This window comes from Camellia sinensis, chromosome 13, assembly GCF_055761805.1.
Source record: "Camellia sinensis isolate YWXY chromosome 13, ASM5576180v1, whole genome shotgun sequence".
NCBI classification, from domain to species: domain Eukaryota; kingdom Viridiplantae; phylum Streptophyta; class Magnoliopsida; order Ericales; family Theaceae; genus Camellia; species Camellia sinensis.
The window spans coordinates 79248794-79259750 of record NC_138973.1 but is presented as its reverse complement, the minus strand read 5'-3'; positions in this window follow the sequence as shown (position 1 = coordinate 79259750).

The window sequence follows — 10957 nt, the reverse complement described above, 5'->3', positions numbered from 1 at the left end:
ACATAATTTTTCTTTCAAAAATTACCAAACAAAAATCTAAAAATATATCTATATGCAATACCTCTTATAATGATATATTTTCTCAAAATAACCCTAACATAACTTTAATGTAAAAATATGAAGAAAATCCCTACCTCAAATAATGAAGAAGAGCAAATTTGGAAGGAAAATCTTGCCCGATCATGAATCCGAGAATACCATTGTGAAGATCAAGACGAGCTCTCCGACTTTCATTGACAAAACTTTTACAAAATCTCACTCTAAGGACTTACACTCAAAGCTCAAAAATTGAGCGTCCATGGTGAGAAAGAGACAAAGCAGAGAGAGTTGAGCTCTTTGCCACAAGAAAATGAAAAGGAAAGGAAATGAGGGGAATCAAAGGAGGGGAAATGATGGCAATGACAAAAATGGGGGCCACCCACATGGGTTTGTTTCCCAAAGCTTGATTTCTTTCTAAAAAATATAATTTTTGGAATAATATCTCAAAATTTTATAATATAAATTATAAAATGATATAATTTTTCTCACCATAAAATATAATATTTTTGTACACCACAAAATATAATATTTTGATCATTATGAAATATACACATTTTCATTCTTTATAAAATATATAATTTTTCGTCATATGGTACACACCATAAAATCAACTATCAAATATTTATTATAATCTTATATAATAAATAACAACAACTTCTAAGGTGGTTACTACCAATCACCTAATTAAAAAGGACCAAACAGTTAAACACAAGTCATTAAACGAATTCAAATTAAATTAAATCTAAATCATGGGTCTCACCTATAAGTCAAACATGGTCCAATTATATACCAAAATAGTCCCAACAAATTTATCTCAAATCCTGGTCTGAACACCCAAACTCAATTTCAAATTCTGCTATAAACTAAACTGAACACTAATTTGTTCGTGAATTTTCATAAAATAAATACTCATCATTTAATTCTGAAATTTTTAGCCAACGTCCTAGACTCATACGGGAACAACATATAAAAATTTCATAATTTTCTAAGATCGAAAACTATTTTTAAAAAATACAAAACAGAACTGTTTTCGCACAGAATTTACACAGCAATCAAATTCGAAAATTTGCTCAATTAAATTATGCACTGGCTATTTTTAAAAAAAATTCTGAGTCATTACAAATGGTCATTTTCACAAAAAGTTGATTTTTGACCAAAACAGGTTTGTACAACAATTCTAAACAATCCTTTAAACATTATAAAATAAGTACTGTTTCATTATCGGGAGGCTTGCAAGCGTCCGAAATCTTAGAGTCAGTCAAAATGAGATATCTATACCATGGTAGAGAGAAAAATAAGATTTTTAGAGAGAGAAGAGACAAAACAATCAGAGAGAAGAATAACTTTGATCCAAAAAAAAAAGAGAGAGAATAAGTTAGAGAGAGATAGAGGGGATCGTTGCTATCTTTCTCAAAACGCATTGCTTGTCATTCTCAAAACACATGGATCAATTTTGAGTTGAATGGGTGACACATAATTTAGGCAAGTTCGGGCTACGATTTTTGTTTGGATAAATCTTTTTTTTAATTTCAATTGATTCGATTTTAACGCTAAATTTATAATTTTATAATTTTATCTCAATTTAATCAAATTGCTTAGAATTGCTATCATGTTTTTAATAAAAAAATATGTACATAAGTGACAAGTTATACTTTTCAATACAATATTATAAACTTGTTCAATTTAATGAGTTAATTTCAATCAATTCAATATCGAAAACACGAACGTCGTTATTAATTAGACTAAATTGATACAAAATTTAAAATTTAAAATTAAAAATCAAAATTAAACTAATTAAAAATGTAAGAATCAAAATAATACAAGAGATAAAATATAAATACTATCACTGTAATTTGTCCAACTATATATATTATAAAACAAGTCCAACTCACCTCCACACCAGTAGCCTTGTCCTCCTTATCTCTTTGACTTTCTTCCTCCATTAGCCATGTGTTCACTTTTAAATCCAATGGCTTATAGAAATCCGACTCAGTGGCGAAAGAGGACAAAATATTTTCTTTTCCAGTTCCTTGTCTCTCTCCCTTTCCTCCGGTGAGACTGCCACTATTGGACATCCTTCCATTTTTTCCAACCCTTTTACTGACCACAAAATTGCCATAAAATTTGTCACTAAAACACTTGTTTCGGTGAGACCCATCTCATATTTTTAATTAAAAAAATAACAATTAAGATTTGGTTACGCTTTTCACACCTCCCCCTTAGTTTCTCTTCGTGCAGCCACTTGGTTTGGCTCAGCTCCACCATTTTCAAACTGTACAAGAACAAAACAGCCCATTGCCCATCTCCTCCATCCCTTACATGGTCAAATCATAATTTAAAAATAGTAATAATTCAAGCCTCATGTGATTTTTAAATTTTTTTTTTCTTTTTTATAATTATACAGAAAGGCGCTTATGCTAAAATATTCTTAAAAAAATGACTTTTTTAGTTTAACTCCAGATATAAGTCAGCTTAAATTACTTAGAATAAGTCTAACATCTTCCTATAAGATCAACATTGTTTATCTTTAAAGTTGATTATAAAAATTAATTAGTTTGTTGACTAAAATATTAATAAGATCAACATTGTTTATCTTTAAAGTTGATTATAAAAATTTAATTTGTTCGTTGACTAAAATATTATTAATTGAAAATATATTAGAAAGATTTCAATGTAAAAACTTAATTAGTAATTTTATATCTTGAAAGGTAAGAAAATTCAATTTTTTTTAAAAAAATAATAATTTAATATTTCAAAAAGAGAGATGCTATCATATCCATCTTCAAAAGGTTGCATACGGCAAGCAATTCATAACAATACTATAAAATTTGGTAATATAAATTATAAAATAACATAACTTTTCTTGCCAAGAAAAGTAAAGTTTTCACTTTAGGATGAACATCATAAAGATCCTTCACAAATTTTATCACAAATTAAAATAACGCATTATAAATATTTGTAATTTTTATATCAAAAAATAATAACTTTCTTACGACATGTTTCGTTTTAAGAATCCGTATCATAAATTTTCCATTTGAAGTTAGGGAATGGTTAATATCGAAATGGCTAAAAGCCTCTAAGATTTCGCCTAAAGTTGGTCATTTTGTCTGTCATAATAAATATGACAAGTTATGTTGGTTTATTTTTTCTACGAAGGAAAATATCATAAATGTGAGCGTGCCAACAAAGATTGAAAAATCCTTACAGATTAAATTCAAGCTAATTATCAAGCGATTGTGTTGACGGTTCTTTTGCCTCAACAAAGAGGACTTCAAAATTGCCAAGTGTAGAAAAAAGAAAAATTGAAAGAAGAAAGAGGAAGACGGAGAAAGATGATTGAGTGAGCAATCAAAGTAATCATTACTTACCTCTACTCCTATGCTTCGAAAAGGAAGTGCTGAAAATAAATGCTTCGAAATATAAATCTATGTTAAACTACTCCTAAGATAAGGAAAATGACAAGAAATATTGAAATCATTTGTCTTTGATTTGAATTCTGGATCATTTACAATGTAGCCATGAATGGCTATTTATAGGTAAATATTTGTAGGAAAAAACTTACAGCAATAACTACCTAATAACTACCTAAAACTACCCACTCTTCCATCTTCATTCCCATAATCCCACATATCCCTCAATGTCTTCATAACTTCCTTTAACCTCCCATTCATGCTCCATGTTCTCCACTTTGTTCTCCATCATCTTTCCACATTTTATAACTTCTCATAACCTCCAAATGAGTAGAAGGGTGCCACGTGTCCTGCAATTATATAAATGATAAATAATAATAAAATGCAGATTTATGGTGCCAACATTACCCCCCGCGACCCTTAAAAATGATGTTTACTTGAATTTTTGAAGGGCCGAACCAAGCACATGACTAATCTAAGCAATAAAATGCTTCGAATGATATAATAGCACCAATGAAGTGCTTCGAATGAGTATGAAATTATGACTAGATGTCTCGAATGCTAGCTATTATAGACTAGTAACAAGCTTCGAAGGTGGTATAAAGGACCAAAATCATCTTTCGAAGGTTGAAAGTGCCGACAAAGGACAAATTACATCCTTGAAAATACCCAGCAAAGCTTCGAAGGTTCATAACCACCATTGTTTCTTCGAAGCTGTTAATGCAAGATGGAGTGCTTCGAAGCTTACAAAATTATGGCAAAAGGGCCTTCGAAGCACCTTTTGGCCAATATTATGGTTATTCAAATTTTGTATGTTCTGGTTCATACATAATTAATGAAATATTAATTTTGTGCTTTGAACCAATTATTAATTCTTCGAAGACACCAAAACTGTTGTTCTTCGAACCAACTTATCATGCCAAAAATAGGCATTATTCGACAACTAATTAATTACCATTTTACATATATTTGAAGAGAGGTACACATTTCGAAAGTTTTCTCGCCCCATGTTACATTTCGAAAGTGTTTATTGATAACAAAACCACCATTCAAAAGTCACATATGTTACTAAAGGATCAAAGTCGTCATTCGAAAGTGCTCACGACATATCTTCATACCTGTTAGTAATGGGCGCCCATGTGGCATGACCATTTAAATTTAACATTTGATCCTTATCCAAATAGGTTTTGATTTTGAAATCAAACCTATTTAGGATAACCACTCTTGAAACAGACGTTATCAGTTTGAACTGATATAGATAGATATAATATATATTAGATATTATCTGTATCTTAACTGATATGGATAGATATTAAAATATATTAAATATCTGATATGGTTATGGGTAATCTGAAGAAAAAGAAATCAACGTAGTCTGTTTTTCTACCCACATTCTGACTCTCTCCCAAAAAACACAACGATCAAGTCTTTGACACTGTGGTTGGTGTGGGTGATATTCAATCTGTGATATCACTCCACTGCTGGGTTGGTTCAGAAAGAAGTTCCCTGGAAGCACGTGATTTATCCAAGAAGGTATGATCTGATTATTTTAATCCGCTGCATATTCTGTATTTTTGAGTTTACATTGGTATCAGAGCCTTTTAATGGATATTTTCGTGTTTTCCTCATGTATATACTTTTATATGTATATGTATATATTATACACATGAATATTTGTAGAAAAATTTTTTTTCAGATTAGGAGCATAAAAATATTTTTTTTATGTTCATTAATGTCTTTTTTCATACAATAAATAGTTTTATTTTGAAAAAAGGAGTCCGGCAGTACAAAAATCGGACCAGAAAACACCCTGGAAGGCGGCGCGTGGTATGCACGCGCCACCTGACGCCGTGGGCCGTCTCCACGCGCCTCCACGCGCAGCCACGCGCAGCCACGCTCCAGCTGCTCAGCCGACGCGCTTGCACGCGCTCTCACGCGCGAATCAGCGGCGCAGCCACGCGCGCGCCCTCCGCGCCACGCACGCGCGCCGTGCTCTGAGCCGCGGACCGAGCCGCGAGCCGAGCCGCGCGCTGAGCCTCGAGCCGAGCCGCGAGCCGAGCCTCCGCCGAGCCGTGAGCCGAGCCGCGCGCTGAGCCGCGAGCCGAGCCGCGCGCTGAGCCGCGTGCTGAGCCGCGCCGTTTTCCTCGGCTGGCTTGGCTGCTGGCGATTAGGCACTGTTTGTTTTGTTTTTAATTCTGAACTGCGTTAAATGGTCATAATTAATTCATTACATATTTGTTTTATGCGTGACTTATACTGTTGGACTCAGAATTAATTTTTCTACATTCTGTAAAATTTTGAAAATTTTCAGAAAATATAAATTATTTTTCCTGTGTTAATAATTCATTTTTTATGCTTTAAAATGATTCTGGTATTGCATAAATAATTTTCTGGGGCTGAAATATTTATTGTAGACTTCTGAAAGGTTTTATTATTTACTGGTAATATTGTCTCATTTTATCAGTTTCTGGATTTTTTATTTCTAATTTTATGTGTATTTATTAGTCATTTAAAATTCCAGAATATTTCAGAAAAATTTCAGAATATTTCAGAACAATGTACATTTTAATTTTGGCATAATCTGAATATTGTTTCTGTTTACTAGTTTCTGGATTTTTTTTATTTCTAATTTTATGTGTGTTTAATTAGTTATTTGAAATTCCAGAAAATTTCAGAAAATTCCAGAAAATTTCAAAAATGATGTACACTTTAATTATGGCATAATCTGCATATTAAATACATTTTTTTTTGGTTTTTTAATATGTTGCAATTAAAGCATGATTATTTATTTATTTATTTATTTGAATTCCATCATTAAATAAATATAGCATGAGTTGTTTGCAAATTTATATTGAGATGCTATTGTATGGAATTTATCATGCTTTGTATATGCCATAAATAGTGGGAGATTGTTTGATTATTTTTTGCGCATGGAATGAAATTAAATTTTGATAATTATCACTAGAGGCGCAAGAGATGATTACGAGCATAGCAAATTTTCGATCTTGAGACATGTGTAAAATTATCATTATTTAATTTAGATTCTTTTTTGCTGCAAAATATTTTGTTTTGTGTTGCTATCATTAATATCCCCTGCGCATTTTTATTTACTCTGTATGTAGAAATGGCTGCTAAGTCAGTGGTGGCAGACTTAACTAAGGGAGAGAAATTGGATGGCGACAATTACGACATATGGCGCCGTAAGATCCAATACCTCCTCAATGAGCAAGAAGTGTTGACCACACTTGAACAAGTGATGGTTGAGCCAGAGCAGGGCAATACAGCTCAACATCGTCGTGATCTTGAAGCCTTTCAGACTTGGCGTAACAAAGATCGGTGTGCGCGCTTTACTATGTTGAGCAGCATGCACAACGACTTGATTAGTGAGTTTGAGCATTGCCCGACTGCATTTGAGATGTGGGAAGCTCTCAAGCAAAAGTTTGGTATTACCTCTTTGGCAAAGCTACGTGGGCTGACTATGAAGTTTGACTCATATCAGAAAAGGGCGCATCACTCGATGAAGCAGCATTTGAGAGTCATGTCAGCCATGATACGTGAGCTTGCGGCTGCTGGGCATAATTTGACTCAAGAGCAGCAAGTACAGGCTGTGATACGCTCTCTGCCAAATTCTTGGGAGCAGATGAAGCAGAACATGATGCATAATGAGAGTGTGAAAACATTCGAAGACATATCGCGTCATTTGGAGCTAGAGGCTGAGCGCCTTGAGGCGGCTAAGTCTGATGGTTCTGCTATGGTGGTTGAGTCAAGCTCACGTAGGACTTCTCAGTTCAAACGTGGAAAAGCAAAAGGTGCCCCCAAGAAGCAAGCAGCGGCTGCGCTTAAGCCCAATGGCGCTAGAAATTTCAAGCGTAGGGGCAAGAGAGGTGGTAAGAAGGCAAAGGCTAAATTGACATGCTTTAACTGTAACAAAGAAGGACACTTCGCTCGGGATTGCCCTGAGCAGAAGAAGGTACTCCCTTACTTAATTTCTCGCATTCAATGCTTTGTGTCTAGTCAAGCATTAATTGCTCATTCTCCTCATTTTTGGGTTGTAGACTCCGGAGCAACAGACCACATCGCGAGGGACAGAGTAGGGTTCGTTGAGTATCGTCGAGTACCTGCTGGGAGCAGAAAAGTTTACATGGGGAACGAGTCCAGTGTGGAGGTGCTTGGCATAGGCACATTCAAGCTGGAAATGCGACGAGGGCGCACCTTGTATCTTCATGATGTTCTTTATGCTCCGGATATTCGGCGAAACTTAGTTTCAGTTATTAGCATGATGAGCCTTGGTTTTAGCTTTTGTTTTGAGAATAATGGTGTTAGCATTTATTTGGGAACAATTTTTTATGGTTTTGGTTATCTTTCAGATGGTTTTTTAGTTTTGGATGTGGATGATTCTAGTATCAATAAAAATGCCAATGGCTCTATTTCTAATATTGCATCTTTTTGTGATAATGATTCTATGAGATGGCATGCTAGATTAGGCCACATAGGGCAAGACAGGATGACTAGATTGGCTAGAGAAGGTCTTTTAGGCCCACTCGCTAGAGTCACTTTGCCTACTTGTGAGCACTGTCTTGCTGGAAAGGCAACAAGAAAACCATTTGGGAAAGCCATAAGGGCATCTATCCCATTGCAACTTATTCATTCTGATATATGTGGACCAATGAATGTGAGGGCAAGGCATGGAGCCCCCTATTTCATCACATTTATAGATGATTGCACACGTTTTGGTCATGTCTATCTGATTTCTCACAAGTCAGAAGCATTGGATTGCTTTAGACGGTATGTTAATGAGGTTGAGAATCAATTAGACAAGAGCATTAAAGCTCTAAGGACTGACCGAGGACGTGAGTATCTATCTGAGCAATTTAAAGTGCTCTGTGAGGAAAAAGGAGTTATCAGGCAATTGACAATTCCTAGGACTCCGCAACAAAATGGTGTAGCGGAGAGAAGGAATCGCACATTGCTTGACATGGTTAGATCAATGATGGCGCAAGCTAATCTTCCAATTTCTTATTGGGGAGATGCTTTGTTGACTGCTGCCTACGTCCTTAACCGTGTGCCCTCCAAATCAGTTCCTTCCACCCCATATGAGATGTGGACTGGCAAAAAGCCTGATTTGGGCAATTTGCGGCCTTGGGGTTCGGCAGCTTACATACACAACGCTTCTCATAAGTTTGGGAAGTTGGGCCCTAGAGGAAAGAAGTGTATCTTCATTCGCTATAGTGAGCATTCTAAGGGCTATGTGTTTGTTGGGGAGCATCCGGATGGAAGTGTGACTGAAATTGAGTCGCGAGATGTGGATTTCCTAGAGGAGGATTTCCCTAGCAGAGGTGAGGTAACTAGAGAAGTAGAATTCTACGAGATGGAGGATCTACTTGAAGGCGCACCTAGTAGCTTAGTAGAGAATGAGGAAATAATTCCTCAAGCTCCTAGGGACAGTGGGAGCGATCTACTTACCCATGGATTGGATCCAATGGATGAGGATTCTCAGCTACGTAGAAGCAAACGTGGAGCTATACCCCGTCGTCGTTTTGAGATTGAAGGGGAAGCATTCATGATTGCTCCGAGTGATGAGATGGAGCCTAAGAATCTCAAAGAGGCTCTCTCATCCCCTGCTAGTAAAGAATGGAGTACTGCAATGGAAGAAGAAATAGAGTCTATGAAGAAAAATCATGTCTGGGACTTGGTTGATTTGCCGCTAGGGCGCAAGACTATTGGGAACAAATGGGTTCTCAAAATCAAGCGCAAGGCGGATGGTTCCATAGAAAGGTATAAGGCTCGCCTAGTGGCGAAAGGTTACACCCAACGAGAGGGTGTGGACTATGAGGAAACTTTTTCACCAGTTGTAAGGTTTGCCTCTATTCGCCTAATCCTGGCCATAGTAGCTCAGTTGGACTTAGAGCTATATCAGATGGACGTTAAAACTGCATTTCTCAATGGAGAATTGGATGAAGAGATCTATATGGATCAACCAGAAGGCTTTGTGGCAGTAGGTCAGAAGCGCAAAGTTTGCAAGCTTCAACGATCTATTTATGGCTTAAAGCAATCATCCAGACAGTGGAATCTGAGATTTCATCGAGCCATTATTTCAAATGGGTTTACGATGATTGATGAAGATCACTGTGTGTACGTTAAGCGGTCCAAGGACATTTTTCTGATATTGTCATTATATGTAGATGACATATTATTGGCTGGAAATGACAAGGAGATGATTGTCGCCACTAAAATGTGGTTGTTCTCTACATTTGAAATGAAGGACATGGGTGAGGCGAGCTATGTGCTCGGTGTTAAGATCCTCAGGGATCGCTCTAGGAGACTTCTTGGTTTGTCTCAAGAGACTTACATTAAGACTATTCTAGAGCGGTTCCAGATGCAGAGCTGCAAACCCATTGACACTCCTGTTGCAAAAGGCGAGAGCCTAAGCCTTGATATGGGTCCTAAGACTCAAGAAGAAAATGAAAAGATGGCCCGTGTTCCCTATGCAAATGCTGTTGGAAGCTTGATGTATGCTATGATGTGTACACGTCCTGACATTTGTTATGCAGTCGGATTGGTGAGTCGTTACCAATCCAACCCAGGACCAGCTCATTGGAAAGCAGTTAAGAGGATATTACGATATCTTAGAGGAACTGCAGATTACACACTTTGCTACCAGAGTTCAGATCTACATCTAGTTGGCTATTGTGATGCTGACTGGGGAGGAGACCTAGATGAGCGTAAGTCTACTTCAGGATATGCTTTCATGCTTAGCGATGGTGCTATTTCTTGGAGCAGTAAGAAGCAATCCTGCATCGCCTTATCGACCATGGAGGCTGAGTTTGTGGCTTGTTCATCTGCCGTTCAGGAAGCCGTGTGGTTGAGGAGATTCCTTCAGCATTTGGATGTTGTCACACACACTTCAGATCCTGTGACTATCCATTGTGACAGCATGGCTGCACTCGCTTACGCTAAGGATCCTAAATACCATGGCAGAACCAAACACATTGATGTGAGGTTCAATTTTATCAGAGATATTTTGGCGCAGAAAGAAGTGATCCTGGAGCACATCCCTACAAGTCGCATGGTTGCGGACCCTTTGACTAAGCCCATTGCTAGAGATGTTTATCTTACTCATGTTAGGGCTTTAGGACTACGTAGGTGGTGATTTTTTATGTGTATTCAGTTGAACTCTTTTTTTTGGGGATATTAATGCCATTAGTATTCATACTTGTTTCTATCACACATTTATGTTTACTACTTTTAGTAATGGTTTGTGAATTAGCATACACAAAACAATTAAATTGATGTTAGCAGGCAAGATTGGCTCACTCACACGAGCAATCGCCCTTAGCGCTGGGTAGCGAGTAAGGATGAGACTAGAAGCTAAAATTATCCACTAGCTATGTCGCCTTGGTTGGAGCCAAGATGAGGTCTTGTTAGAGACCGGCCATGGATATGAGAGTACCCACTTTTCCATGATATGTCTGTTATGGATAGCCAGATGCGAGATCTCATTTGATGCC